The sequence below is a fragment of the Armigeres subalbatus genome, chromosome 1, assembly GCF_024139115.2.
Source record: "Armigeres subalbatus isolate Guangzhou_Male chromosome 1, GZ_Asu_2, whole genome shotgun sequence".
Taxonomy (NCBI): Eukaryota; Metazoa; Arthropoda; class Insecta; order Diptera; family Culicidae; genus Armigeres; species Armigeres subalbatus.
In genome coordinates, this window is record NC_085139.1 from 173,999,153 (window position 1) to 174,014,849 (window position 15,697).

A 15,697-nucleotide genomic window follows, 5' to 3' on the forward strand; every position below is an offset into this window, starting at 1 on the left:
TTGTTTTGTGCATAATATGTCCATAATATGCATAGTGATGAGTAATTTAAGTGATCAGCGTTTTTACGAAGAGCTCAGTTGCTTCGTTGCAGGAGCTTCTACGCTTCTCGAAAGCCTTCTTTTAAACATCTCGGAAGACTCCTTTCAAAAGGATCGAGAGCATCATTTCAAAAGATTCGGAAACCTTCTTTCAAGATGCCCGAAAGCCCCCTTTTGAGAAGCCCGGAAACCTTTTAACTTGGCTTTCGGGCCTCTTGAAAAAAGGCGTCTGAACCACTTGAAAAGAATTTTCCGAGCTTATTGAAAGTAGGCTTCCGGGCTTCTTGAAAGAAGATTTCCGAACCACTTATATGAGGGTTCCGAGCTCTTTAAAAGGAGGCTTCTGGGCAGGAACCGAACCTCTTGAAAGGAGTATTCTGAGCCAATTGAAAGAAGGCTTCCGGGACTCATGAAAGAAGTCTTCCGGGGCTCTTGAAAGGAGGCATCGGAACCACATGAAAAGAAGTTTCCGAATTTATTGAAAGTAGGCTTCAGGGCCTCTTGAAAGTAGGCTTCCGGACCTCTTGAAAGGAGGTTTCTGAGTCTCTTGAAAGGAGGCTTTTGGGCCTCTTGAAAAAAGGCGTCTGAACCACTTGAAAAGAGCACTGCACTTATTGAAAATAGGTTTCCGGGCTTCTTGAAAGAAGATTTTCGAACCCCTCAAAGGAGGATCCCGAGCCCATTAAAAGGAGGCTTCCGGGGCTCGAGTTAGAAGGCTTCCGGGCTTCCAGTAAGAAGGCTTCCGAGCACCTAGTATGGAAGCTCTTAAAGCTCCATTCAAGAGACTCAAAAACCTCCTTTCAAGAGTCCCTGAAACCTACTTTCAATAAGTTCGTAAACCTGGTTTCAAGGGGTACGGATGCCTCCTTTCAAGAGCCCCGGAAGCCTTTATTCATGAGGCCCGGAAGTCTCCTACAAGAGACTTCGAAGCCGCGTTTCAAGACGCCCGGAAGCCAACTTTTAAGAGGCACGAAAGCCTTCTTTCAAGAAACCCAGAAGCCTCCTTTCAAGAGACTCAGAAGCCTCTTTTGAAGAGGCCCGGAAGCGTTCTTTCGATAGGCCCGGAAGCCTCCCTTCAAGAGACTCAGAAGCCGCCTTTCAAGAGACCCGGAAGTCTTCCTTCAAGAGTTCTGGAAACCTCCTTTCAAGAGGCGCAGAAGCCTCCATTCAAGAGCCCATAAGCCTCCATTCAAGAAGCCCGTAAACCTTCTTTCGAGATGCTCGGAAGCCTACTTTGAAAAGACGCTCGTAAGTCTTACTTCAAGAGGCTCGGAATATATCTTTCTGGAGGCTTAGAAGTGGCTCGAAAGCCTCCTTTAATGAGGCTCGGAAGTTTCACTCCAAGAGCTTGGAATAATGAAAATTTCAGCCAACTTTATGAAGAGTCATGTATTCCGTTAATTTTCAGTTCAACTCTTTATATACAGGGGTTAGGCAAAATGATTGAGATAGGCAAAATTTGGCCCAAATTCAAATCCTTATAACTTTTTGAAAAATTGATGAAATTGGACAAAACCGGAAGCATTCGACGGCAAATTTAGTCAAGATTTAGGAATATGTGCGGTCAAGAATACAGGCCACCGGACACCGGAGATGTTCCGGATTTTCGGAGGCCATGTCAAAAACACATTTTTTCTGCCGCTCGTATTTTTGTGTGGTTTGAAGTTACATCGATGAACATTATTTTCCTAGAAACTAGATCTTATTGAAAATTGAATGCGGGCTGTTGCGCTAAGATCCGTTGAAAAACATCCGAGATATGGCCATTTCAGTAAACCTGGTTCCGGATACTATGGTCAATTATGTGTCTCCTTCCAATCACGTATATATTATCCGGTACCATATCAATATTGGTATCAAACTTCAAAATTTTTCATGGAGATGCTTCAGGAAGCATATTCAGGACGATCAGTTGCCCTGACCACTCTGTAGTAGGTTCCAGGTGCCCCGGGGGAAGTGGCCAATTTGAAAAACGTTCAGAACCCTATCAATATGGGTATCAAACTTCAAGATTTTTCATGGAGATGCTTCAGGAAGCATATTCAGGACGATCAGTTGCCCTGACCACTCTGTAGTAGGTTCCAGGTGCCCCGGGGGGAGTGGCCAATTTGAAAAACGTTCAGAACCCTATCAATATAGGTATCAAACTTCGAGATTTTTCATGGAGATGCTTCAGGAAGCATATTCAGGGCGATCAGTTGCCCTGACCACTCTGTAGTAGGTTCCAGGTGCCCCGGGGGAAGTGGCCAATTTGAAAAACGTTCAGCACCCTATCAATATGGGTATCAAACTTCAAGATTTTTCATGAAGATGCTTCAGGAAGCATATTCAGGATGGTCAGTTCCTCTGACCACTCTGTAGTAGGTTTCAGGTGCCCCGGGGGAAGTGGCCAATTTGAAAAACGTTCAGAACCCTATCAATATGGGTATCAAACTTCAAGATTTTTCATGAAGATGCTTCAGGTAGCATATTCAGGATGGTCAGTTCCTCTGACCACTCTGTAGTAGGTTCCAGGTGCCCCGGGGGAAGTGGCCAATTTGAAAAACGTTCAGAACCCTATCAATATGGGTATCAAACTTCAAGATATTTCATGGAGATGCTTCAGGAAGCATATCCAGGACGATCAGTTGCCCTGACCACTCTGTAATAGGTTCCAGGTGCCCCGGGGGAAGTGGCCAATTTGAAAAACGTTCAGAACCCAATCAATATGGATATCAAACTTCAAGATTTTTTGAGGGGATACTTTTAAATGCATTTTAGAACCAGCAGCTGCCATGACCACTCTGTAGTAGGTTCCAGGTGTCCTGGGGAAGTGGCCAATTTGCAAAATGTTTGAAACCATATCAAAATGAGTATCAAAGTTCAAGTTTGTTCATGGAGATGCTTCAGGAAGCATATTCAGGACGATCAGTTAACCTGACCACTCTGTAGTAGGTTCCAGGTGCCCCGGGGGAAGCGGCCAATTTGAAAAATTTGTACCATTTGTACCAATTTGTACCATGTGGTAGTTCTCCTAACAGTTACAACTCGTGGTTCATTGACCTCCACCACCACCTCCATTGTCTTCCATCTGCACCCCACCTTAGATGGTCCGCAACACCTTCCATTCGGAAACTCCAAGGGCGCGTTGGTCCTTCGCCAGCAACATCCAACTTTCGTGGCCATAGAGGCAGACCAGTCTAATGAGCGTTTTGTAGATGGTCAACTTCGTGCTGTGGCGAACTCTATTCGACAGGAGAGTCCAAAAGCATCTCCATGAAAAACCTTGAACTTTGATGCTCATTTTGATATGGTTTCGAACATTTTGCAAATTGGCCACTTCCCCAGGACACCTGGAACCTACTACAGAGTGGTCATGACAGCTGCTGGTTCTAAAATGCATTTAAAAGTATCACCTCGAAAAATCTTGAAGTTTGGTACCCATATTGATAGGGTTCTGAACGTTTTTCAAATTGGCCACTTCCCCCGGGGCACCTGGAACCTACTACAGAATGGTCAGGGAAACTGATCGTCCTGAATATGCTTTCTGAAGCATCTCCATGAAAAATCTTGAAGTTTGATACCCATATTGATAGGGTTCTGAACGTTTTTCAAATTGGCCACTTCCTCCGCAACCTACCACAGAGTGGTCAGGGCAACTGATCGTCCTGAATATGCTTCCTGAAGCATCTCCATGAAAAATCTTGAAGTTTGATACCCATATTGATAGGGTTCTGAACGTTTTTCAAATTGGCCACTTCCCCCGGGGCACCTGGAATCTACTACAGAGTGGTCAGAGGAACTGACCATCCTGAATATGCTTCCTGAAGCATCTTCATGAAAAATCTTGAAGTTTGATACCCATATTGGTAGGGTTCTGAACGTTTTTCAAATTGGCCACTTCCCCCGGGGTACCTGGAACCTACTACAAAGTGGTCAGGGCAACTGATCGTCCTGAATATGCTTCCTGAAGCATCTCCATGAAAAATCTTGAAGTTTGATACCCATATTGATAGGGTTCTGAACGTTTTTCAAATTGGCCACTTCCCCCGGGGCACCTGGAATCTACTACAGAGTGGTCAGAGAAACTGACCATCCTGAATATGCTTCCTGAAGCATCTCCACGAAAAATCTTGAAGTTTGATACCAATATTGATATGGTACCGGATAATATATACGTGATTGAAAGGAGACACATAATTGACCATAGCATCCGGAACCAGGTTTACTGAAATGGCCATATCTCGGATGTTTTTCAACGGATCTTAGCGCAACAGCCCGCATTCAATTTTCAATAAGATCTAGTTTCTAGGAAAATAATGTTCATCGATGTAACTTCAAACCACACAAAAATACGAGCGGCAGAAAAAATGTGTTTTTGACATGGCCTCCGAAAATCCGGAACATCTCCGGTGTCCGGTGGCCAGTATTCTTGATCGCACATATTCCTAAATCTTGACTAAATTTGCCGTCGAATGCTTCCGGTTTTGTCCAATTTCATCAATTTTTCAAAAAGTTATAAGGATTTGAATTTGGGCCAAATTTTGCCTATCTCAATCATTTTGCCTAACCCCTGTATCTTATGAGTTACACTTATTTTCATTTACAGCAAAAAATAGGGAGTACCTCAATGCAAAAGTGCGAAGGGATACCTCTCAATAAAAAGGTTGAGAACCGCTGGTGTACAGCAATATAACTTTAACCCACACAATCTTTTCGATTCTATTTAGCTTGCTAACGGAAAAGGACACAAATATGCATGGTGCTTATTCCACTCGTATCACCCATTGCTATCCCTGTTACCCTTCCAGTTGTCCCATCCGCATAGCATGAAACGTGGATTATAGTTGCCTTTGTTCGCATCGTTCCTCATCTGATAAATAGTCCAGATGGTTAGCGCGTCAGTCTAGATGTGCTGCTAAGTGTGGAGGGTCCGAGTTCAATTCCCGTCTTTAACCGAATTTTTTGGAAATGGTTGCTGAGGTTGTCGAAGTATACAGCATTTCACTCCTCGATGGGGAGTGTAAAATTAGATTCAATGTAGACACTAACACATAACCAGTTCTTATTTTCTCGTGACCGGAGACCTAATGCAAGGGCCTGCCGTTTACTTAAAACAGGGCTGCCCAACGTACGGCCCGCGGGCCGGATGCGGCCCTTGGCTCCATTTTCTGTGGCCCGCGGCGTGTGAGAAAAAATACTTCATAACCGGCCCGAAAGCTTTTCTGTCTGGCTCGGGAAGCTCCTTCATATTATTTATTGAAAATAATAATAATAATAATAATGTTGGTTATTACTAATTAAAAAAAAATAAATCTGGGCAAGCACGAAGTCGAATTATGCAGCACGGGCCAGTTTTGCTGTTTATGAGATTTTGGCAATACAAATTAAACCTTTCCAGGATGGAAAACTTGTTAGGGCATGCATATGGGCTGTTGCTCTTAAAAAAAGCCTCATTCCGTAGTATTAAGTGGTATTAATTTGTCGTAAAGCACGGCGAATAATTAGAGTTTTCACAAAAGGCTTGAAAACTACGTTCCGTGAAAAAGCCACCTGCTTCTGAATCTGCCTGTCGATGAAAATACTAAACGATGAAACGACTACCACAGATATAGACCTGAGGAAAGTTGTTGAAACCTGAAAATCTTCTTGGAAAACTGAAGGCCTAACAACTGACAGAGCTCCGGCAAAGACGGGAAAGAACACGGGCGTTGTGACAACTGAAAATCAAGGAATTTTGGTTTATCTGTTAATCGATTGTTAATCAGTGTTTAATCAGTCACATCACAAAAGTGTTTTGTGACTGATTAAATTTGTGTTATTTCTCTGCACATGATCTCTGCATTTATCACAAAAAAGATCTATGTGCAAAAACGATCAATATTCGTGATGTAGCGACAAAAAAACCAACTTAACCTCCGAAATATAAAAAAAAGAGATCGACTGGAAGATTTGTTTTGGATTATTTTTTTTCGCTTTTTCAGTCTTATGTATTCAAAATGATGAGTTTTGTTTTGCCCGACGTTTCGGCCTTGAAAAAGGTCAAAATAAAAGGCTGAAACGTCGGGCAAAACAAAACTCATCGTTTTGAGCACATGAGACTGAGAAAGCCAAAAAATCCTCCACATTATGTTGACGAAAATTGAAGCATAACACCAATGCCCAGGCTGCATGATTCTGAATGGGTGAGTGACTTGGTCTTTATAGTAGCTGTCACCAAACATCTCAATGATTTTAACATAAAGCTGCAAATCAGGTATCATCACGTCGAACTTTTATTATCTAACATGAAAACTATTGTAACAAAATTGAAACAATTTCCCACAATTGGTCGTCGAAAATTGATACATCTCTTTAATTCTGTAGAAAACAGTCGAAGCCTTTCAACAAAAATATTCATGCCTATTCGCTAATTTTTGAGAACACAGTTCTTCAACATCGTTTATTGACGTCACGTTTTCCAGAACGTTCCAGAAAACGTGACTGTATTCCCGAATCCGTGACTGTTATTCCCAAAAAAATACACCGTGAACTCGTTAGTTCACGAATTCATGAAAGCTTTTTTTTGCGTGCGTGCCTTAATTAAAATTTCAGAAAGACACATATTTCGTAAGATATTTTCTCTTCTCAGATGTACATATCCTTTGAACAACTCTCATCAATAATGAAAGCAGAAAAAGTAATTGTTGATCTTTATTATGTGCTTGCGAAATTCGATAACCGATTGCGAAATCAATATGCGTCGAGTATTGGAAGGAAGCCAACAATTCCATGTCCTGTTACGTAAAAAGAAAAAGAAAATAAGCACACACAAAAAATGTTAAAACGCAATTGAATCGTGCTTAGTTTTTCTTCAAAATAATGTAAGTCATTCTGAAAAAAAAAGTATTTTATTTTGATTATTTTGAAAATGTATAAAAAATATGTACCGAATATTCTCTGGCCCGCCAGCAAGTGGCCATTTTGGAAACTGGCCCGTGGCTTGCAAAGGTTGGGCAGGCCTGACTTAAAACAATCTGTGCATATGTCGTAAATTATGGCAAACTGTACACGAAACTAATGCGAGATTGCAATAAAATGTTGCAATCTCTGGTTGGGTGTAGGTCCCAGAAGCTGTCAGAATAGTCAATGGTTCGTTTTTCATTCATACCTCGCTTCGTGATAAAAAAAATATGAAAAACGAGCCGCCGAATGACTTGTGTTGGCGCAAAACTGAAATGTCTTTTTCTACAAGTCGTTAATGGTCAATTTTTTATTCATAACTCGCTTCCTGATCGAAAACCATGAGGAACGAGCCGTCGAATGACTAGCTTTGGTGCTAAAACTGGGGTTTCCTCTTCTACAGGCTCACCGGGGACAATTCGTAGGTCCGAAAGCGGTCAAAGTCGTCAATAGTCAATTTTTTATTAATACCTAGCTTTCTGATCAAAAACCATGGAAAAAGAACCGTCGAATAACTAGTTTGGGCGCTAAAACAGAAATGACCCCTTCTACAGGTTCCCCGGGGCACCCCAGTGACTTCAAGATCCGATTTTTGGTTGGTTTTTTATTCTTTGCGTATCAGAACACTTCTGGCATGTAATCATAATGGAATATCGGTCAAAAAGCTAGATTCAAATGAATTTGTGGCCTGATCCCTTTAAAATCTATCGATCGACCCCGATTCTAAACAAATTGCCATATCTCACTTGATTCTTGTCCGATTTCGAATTTCAACATATGGTTCCAATCAGAAAAAGCCCTACTTTATTTGTGGCTTGGCTACCAATGTTATTCTGTTTTTAACCACAACTTATTCTAATATCCACCACAAATATAAGGTTCTGAATCTACCTTCGAAAAATCCGGAATATCTCAAGTATCCGACGGCCATGGTCGGTTTCATGAACATATCGTACAACTACATTAAATTTCTATTTCAGGTATCCCTGAGTTGTCAAAATTAGATAATAATTAACATAGCTACAACACATCTAATTATATTCAAAATTTGCCTGTCCCATTATTTCGGACATCCCCTGTATGTACTTCACTGCACAGGAGTGCCTTAATCTGAGCAAATAAACAATAATAATAGACACCACTCATATGTAGTTTGAATTATGAAAAATCATTGTAAAATTTCTACGAATTTATGCCGCACAAATATTTTACTGGAGTTGTATTAAATACGTATATGATTTTCTCTTATATAAATCGTAAACAAAGTTTGCACAGGAAAGTACAAAACTTTCGTACATCGTGAATAACGTGTCTGTCTATGCACAACACCGTTGCTATCTAATCAAAAATTTATAAATCCATTTCCTGCTTTGCACCGATGATGACCCAAATGTACGGAAATGGGAAACGAATGCCACCAAGAGGTTAATTAAAATTCCATCACTTCAAGTACCGGCTTTCTTTCTGTGTCCTAAGAACGGGCAAGCGTCACAAATATGAATAGATGTTGTCTTTCGTTTCAGTTGGCATTTGAATGCTGATAGCAGAGTGATAGAGTGGCAACGTTTGCAAAGTTGTAGGAGAAAAATCGCAAAAATTCGTTCTTGAGATAGGAGTCTAAAATTGGTGAAACAATGTTGGACTTGATATCAAATAATTATTGTAATGTTCAACAATATTATGAAGAATATTAGGAACACTACACCGCACGTCAGTAGAAATATCTTGAAAAGAGTATACCGGTGAAATATTTCACGATTCGTCCCCGGTGAAAAGTCATATTGTTATCTTTTAGAAGAATCATGTAAAATGGAAGCAAATACACGAATAAGCGATTCTATAAATAGTTTAGAACGACTTACCAATTAATTCAATCGCTTCTCATAGTTTGTAGCGCCGTCCCGACAACCGCTTACACCATCCACAGTTGCTGCGTACGCCTGCTCAGAACTCGTTCAGCTCGTGATAAACTGCTGCTACAAACTTTTACGGCCAACAAACACTACTTTAGTGGAGCCAATTGGACGATGGGTCAAACACCTGATTCCCGGTGAATTGCGCTATTTATGCTCCTTCCACTATTTCTGCGTTGCGTGCTCTACTCCACTTGAAACACAACTCGCAGAAACCCCAAACTGCACAAAAGACCGGAAACACAAAAGAACTACCACCACAGGCGCACGTGGGATACCTTCTATTTCAAGCTACTTTTCCGCATCGGTAGCTTTCCCACTTTTCTTCCCTCTTCTCGCACTTCGCCACTCAAGCACTGTATAGCACCCCAGCGGGAATGGGGCTCTTACGATCGCTTCCTGCACTTTACTGCTTATTTCGCACTGGCTTGTGTTGGACTTCCGCTTCCCGCACTCACGCGAGCTCACTCCTGTTGGTTGTCGCCTTCCTTCACAGCTGCTGCGTTGTTGCTTGTAAGAATCTCTGGAATATATGATGAGAACGGAAGAGCTGAGCACACAATTTAAACACCCACTCTCGGCCACTGTTTATAGATCTGCGGAAAATTACCCATCTTCTGATGCAAGGATACTTTTACAATGTGCAATCCGCACATAGCGAAATATGCAATAAACTCGTGCAATCCTTTACAGTTTTAAGTTGATTCAACGCATCGTATCACCACACTGAGGTAAGGCGCTAGAACCCAATTATTGATAGGAGGACGAGAGTGCCAGCTGGCATACATCAATCAGCCCAGCACAACGAATTGAGGTGATATCAGCGTATGGATATGTGTGTGGGTAGAGACGGGCGAAACGGTTCAATTTGTTGAATGGATTCACTTTAATGATCCACATCGGATCGTATCGAATCTTTGGAACAAAACATAAGGTGAAACGTTTGACATTCAGGTTCTCACTTTTGATTTCCAAATTCAATAATTTCAGAACTTAACAAGTATAGATAACTCACATTAAACTGCATTTTGTCATTTCCTTTCAAATGATTGGATAATTTGTTGATTTAGTAAGCCGGGTTAGAAGTCCATTTCAAAAATTCAGATTGTTTTAACAGTTCCAGATCTAAACTTCTATATATACTCCTTGCATATTTGATGCATCACCGTAAACGAGTGCCAACCATCGAACAAAATCGAACTCCCATTCCTCGATTACGAACTCTAGCAGTTCGACGAACTGGCATATCTTTTGATTGCAAGCTCAATTTTTTAATCGTGTGAGATTTCGTTTTCTGCAGATACTCGGAAACCGACTCAAACAAAGCAGGTTTGTATCAAAACCTTGTTTTCAGTTTGGGTATCACGGGTTCCTTTTAAACGACTTTTCTCTAGACGACCTTTAAATTGACGAGCTTGGTAGTCATATGAGTATCGGTTCTGCCTCATACGCAAGTGGTCGTGGGTTCAATCCCAGACTCGTACCATTCCTCCTACTTTATATCTTTCTCAATATTTCTCATGTTCTAGCAATCGCTAGAACAGGAAATGGACATCCATTTCCATACCGTTTCCATCCCTATCCTATACCTTCAAATTGACTATTCTAGCAGTAACTGCTACAGTTAGAAAAGAACGGAAAATCTCGTTTTCTATATCCAATTAGAATCCCATCAATTGCTTTCTCTTATCACATTGGCAACTCGTTAAACAAGACGAACCTCTACCCGTCAACCCAAAAGCTCCAATAAAATTCCACATGAACCCGTGGCGGCAAGTGCAGATATATATTTGGCTTGCAGTGGGCGAGTGAATGCATCATCATTTCCTCCCCTCCCCTACACTGTTTTGCATTCTGACGTGGCAGGCGCCAGTGTGATCAAACAAATGAGATTACCAGTACTTGTGCATTGAAGATGAGTGCTAGTCACAAGCAAACATCTATTGGTTCTCTGTGCAATTACAGTTGATCTGGTCATAATGGTGTAGCAACTACGGGCAGTCAATCAAGCTCAAGACTATTCTAGCCGACCGTTCGACTAGTGGAGAAAAACGACTGCGCAAAATATCCTTAATTTCAGAGAGCACGATTACTCTTGGTAGACGCAACCAAGGGGTCCTTCTCCGCGTAACGCTGAGTAAATCACTGTACAGTATTGGACCGCCATTCCCCCAGAAGGTTAAAACACAGATTTACTGTGGTGGCGACTACTACCAGACCTAACGATGGCGGAATGGTGACGAACCTGGGATCACGCGCGCAGCGACATACGTTTTTCAGCTCCGGATCTCCAGGAAATCCAAGAAGAGATAGGCCGGCCGAAAAAATACAAAGCCCCTGAAGTTGACCAACTACCAGGAAAGCTGTTTAAATACAGTGGAAAGCCAATGGCTAGAGTGCTGCACTTGGTAATAATAAAAAATGGGATGATGATGGGGGATGGAATCCCATTGCTGAACGCTGTCTACATGGTTCTCTCCCAAATGATATGCCGTTGACTAACACCAATTGTAAGAGAAGATTCCTAGGAGCAAGATGGGTTAAAAACAAGATGCGTTGGAATTTCTTGGCAAGCGAATTTAGGAGTTCGCTTCTCACCAGAAACTAAGGGAGACGAAAACCAAGACTCTAAGCTAACAAATACCTCCACCTTATCTCAGTTCGACAGGAGTGAATGACAGCTGCCAGTCGGTGTAATCCAACGCAACGGAAGGAGATGCGTGGCTTGTAAGAACAGCTACAGTGACCTGCATAATAAAAAGCCCACTTGCCGTTTTTCATACAAAATGGTCAACTTTGGAGATCGAGATCTCGTTTGCGTGTAAACCAATTTTGCTGAAAATTTGACCAGAGCTCAGAAATAACTTGAATTTCACCTCACCTGAGTTTCGACCATATTGATTCATAGGGTAAAAAATTATCGCGGTAATACCAAAACGATTTTTTTGGTAAAAAATTGATTTTATAATATCTTGAAAACTTCAACTCTTAGTGTACAAGTATATTCCGCAAACTTTCTTGTATTGCAAAAATACGCGTTTTTGCTGAATAAGCCATCAGTTTATAACCTATAGAATTCAAGATATTTAAAAAATAATTTTTCGCCAAAAAATTAATTTTGGTATTACCGCAATAATTGTTTACCCTTTGAATCAATAAGGTCGAAACTCAGGTGTGGTAAAATTCAAGTTATATCTGAGCTCTGGTAAAATTTTCAGCAAAATTGGTTCACACGCAATCGAGATTTAGATCTCCAAAGTTGCCATTTTGTATGAAAAACGGCGAGTGGGCTTTTTAATATGCCGGTCACTGTATCTTCTACACCACTGCCAATCCAAGTTTTCTTGGACTCAGGCTCTGAATGCAATTTTGTGTCGGAACAATTAGCTCAAATTGAGGCGTTTTTGGGAGATCGTGATGTTGTCTATATGCTGGTTGTTTAAATTTTTTTGTTCTTCTGAAGGTTAAACTTAACCTCAAGTCACCACGAGTACGTTGGCTTCTACTCCTCTGTCACTAACTTCATAATAAAATTATATTAATTCAATACCAAATTTTCAAAACGACTTATCTGCTTTTGTGAACAAAGATTAAAACGTCGATTTGACGAATCTGATAGCACTCCCACGCAAACCAACACCGTTAACACAAACCAACACCGGTAAAGGCTTCTGATATCTGTTGATGGTACTGGTTTGCGTGGTGGTGCTATCAGATGCGTCAAATCGACTTTTGAATCTTTGTTTACGAAAGCAGATAAGTCGTTTTGAAAATTATGTATTGGATTGTACATATCACAAAGAACCATTGCTCTATGAAGTGTTATACATGTCTGAGCCTACCAAATAAACGAAATTAGAATAAAATGGCTCAAATGATAAAAGTCTCCAGAAACAAGGTCGACGTTTCAATCCGTGGAATATAACATCCCAGGCAAACATACAATCTAAATGATGGTGCGCTCCCGAGTCTCGGATTTCTCGCGAGATATGGAATTCAAGGTCACTGTAGTCCTACCCTCAATCACAATCAGCACGAAAGGGTGGTCTATACAAGGTGGTCCGATGACCTTGAAGGACAGACAAGACGGACTTCATTTTCATTTATTTAATCTACATCTAAACAGATAACACTGAATCAACAATTTGACGCCACAATACACGATTCGAGGCCGCATCTCTCCACCCTCGAATACGCCCCTCGCTAGCCAAGTCGTTTTGCACCTGGTCTGCCCATCTCGATTGCTGCGCTCCACGCCGTCTCTTACATGCCGGATCGGAAACGAACACCATCTTTGCAGGATTGCTGTCCGGCATTCTTGCAACATGTCCTGCCCATCGTACCCTTCCGGCTTTAGCTACCTTCTGGATACTGGGTTCGCCGTAGAGCTGGGCGAGCTCGTGGTTCATTCTTCGCCGCCACACCCCGTCTTCTTGCACACCGCCAAAGCTGGTCCTAAGCACCCGCCTCTCGAATACTCCGAGTGCTTGCAAGTCGTCCACGAGCATTGTCCATGTTTCATGTCCGTAGAGGACAGCCGGTTTTATTAGCGTCTTGTACATGACACATTTGGTGCGGTGGCGCGTGGCCTGTAGTAGGCCCGACTTCCACAGATGATGCGGCTTCGTATCGAATAACATTGTTATCAGCCGTTAGCAAGGATCCGAGGTAGACGAATTCCTCGACCATCTCGAAGGTATCCCCGTTTATCGTAAAAATGCTTCCAAGGCGGGTCCTGCCGCGCTCGGTCCCGCCCACAAGCATGTACTTTGTCTTTGACGCATTCACCACCAGTAGACCTCTTCATGTTTTCAAAAAGTATCAAAAATTCAATCGGTCAGCCCAGCATCACAATTCTTATGCTAAAATAAGTCTCCTGTCAAATTTTCAGCTAATTCGGATAAAATTTCGAGGTGGCTCAAGTTGATTTTGTGTTTTTGGGCTATTTTCAATTTTGGAAAAAATCTAACAAGAGATATAAACGTCGAAAACTATCGCAACATCCTCTATACGAAAGTTTTTGGTGTGCTCTACAAGTCTTGTGAACATTGCGATTCGTTCCGTTCACATTTTGTCCATGTTAAAGTGATTTTCAAGCTTTTTAGTGCACAAAAATACTGTTTCCCCCAAAAGTCGTTGTTCTACAAAAATTCTTGAGTTTATGACAAATGATTGTTAATTTATTATATTATTATTCCTCTTTTTCCCTGGAAATTTGAGTAATATAACTGCCCATGTGCGATTTACCGTTAAATTCTTAAAAATCAGAAGCTGAACATTTGTCATAAATTTGCACGTTAGGATTTCTTCAAGCAAGTTGGTCGAACAAAACATAAATTAAATCATATGATATTTGATGCTAACAACAAACGACTTCCAAATTTTGTTAATTTCATCATATGTCTGCATGCTTTTAACATTGAGTGCATCTTAGTAACAAGTGAAATCGAAGCTTCTTTGTTTGAACAACTTGTTCGAAGAAATCTAAGCGTGCAAATTTATGACAAATATTCAGCTTCTGATTTTTAAGAATTTAACGGTAAATCGCACATGGGCAATTGTATTACTCAAATTTCCAGGGAAAAAAGAGGAACTATAAAATAATAAATTAACAATCATTTGTCATAAACTCAAGAATTTTGTAGAACAACGACTTTTGGGGGAAACAGTATTTTTATGCACTTAAAAGCTTGAAAATCACTTTAACATGAACAAAATGTGAAAGGAACGAATCGCAATGTTCACAAGACTTGTAGAGCACACCAAAAGCTTCCGCATAGAGGTTGTTGCTATAGTTTTCGACGTTTATATCTCTTGTTAGATTTTTTCCAAAATTGAAAATAGCCTAAAAACACTAAATAGACTTGAGCCACCTCGAAATTTTATCCGAATTAGCTGAAAATTTGACAGGAGACTTATTTCAGCATAAGAATTGTAATTCTGGGCTGACCGGTAGATTTTTTGATACTTTTTGAAAACATGAAGAGGTCTACACCAGTCCAACTTTTGTTGCTTCACGTTTCAGGCGGTTGTACAGTTCTGCCACCTTTGCAAATGTTCGGCCGGCAGTGTCCATGTCATCCGCGAAACAAATAAATTGACTGGATCTGTTGAAAATCGTACCCCGGCTGTTACACCCGGCTCTCCGCATGATACCTTCTAGCGCAATGTTGAACAACAGGCACGAAAGTCCATCACCTTGTCTTAGTCCCCGGCGCGATTTAAACGAACTGGAGTGTTCGCCCGAAATCAGCACACAGTTTTGCACACCATCCACCGTTGCTTTGATCAGTCTGTTAAGCTTCCCAGGGAAGCTGTTCTCGTCCATAATTTTCCATAGCTCTACGCGGTCTATACTGTCGTATACCGCCTTGAAATCAACGAACAGATGGTGCGTTGGGACCTGGTATTCATGGCATTTTTGAAGGATTTGCCGTACAGTGTAGATGTGGTTCGTTGTCGAGCGGCCGTCAACGAAGCCGGCTTGATAACTTCCCACGAACTCATTCACTAATGGTGACAGACGGTGGAAGGTGATCTGTGTTATCACTTTGTAGACGGCATTAAGGATGGTGATTACTCGAAAGCTCTCACACTCCAGCTTGTCGCCTTTCTTGTAGATGGGGCATATAACCTCTTCCTTCCACTCCTCCGGTAGCTTTTCAGTTTCCCAGATTCTGACTATCAGTTTGTGCAGGCAAGTGGCCAGCTTTTCTGGGCCCATCTTGATGAGCTCAGCTCCGATACCATCCTTAGCAGCTGCTTTATTGGTCTTTAGCTGTTGGATGGCATCCTTAACTTCCCTCAAGGTGGGGGCTGGTTGG

General features: G+C 41.4%; 1 protein-coding gene across 7 annotated transcripts in view; it reads right to left on the reverse strand.

Moving 5' to 3' along the window:
* Window positions 1-15,697, reverse strand: part of LOC134205537 (regulator of G-protein signaling 11-like) — a 177,296-nt gene that overhangs the window by 135,798 nt on the left and 25,801 nt on the right. For 6 of the 7 annotated variants that reach the window (XM_062680832.1, XM_062680831.1, XM_062680834.1 and 3 more), the window contains exon 2: window positions 8,823-9,396. The gene's annotated coding sequence lies outside the window, so the exon portion shown is untranslated. Of the gene's footprint in view, window positions 1-8,822; window positions 9,397-9,483; window positions 9,504-15,697 lie in introns of those variants that run through there. The other variant, XM_062680835.1, reaches the window with a different exon arrangement.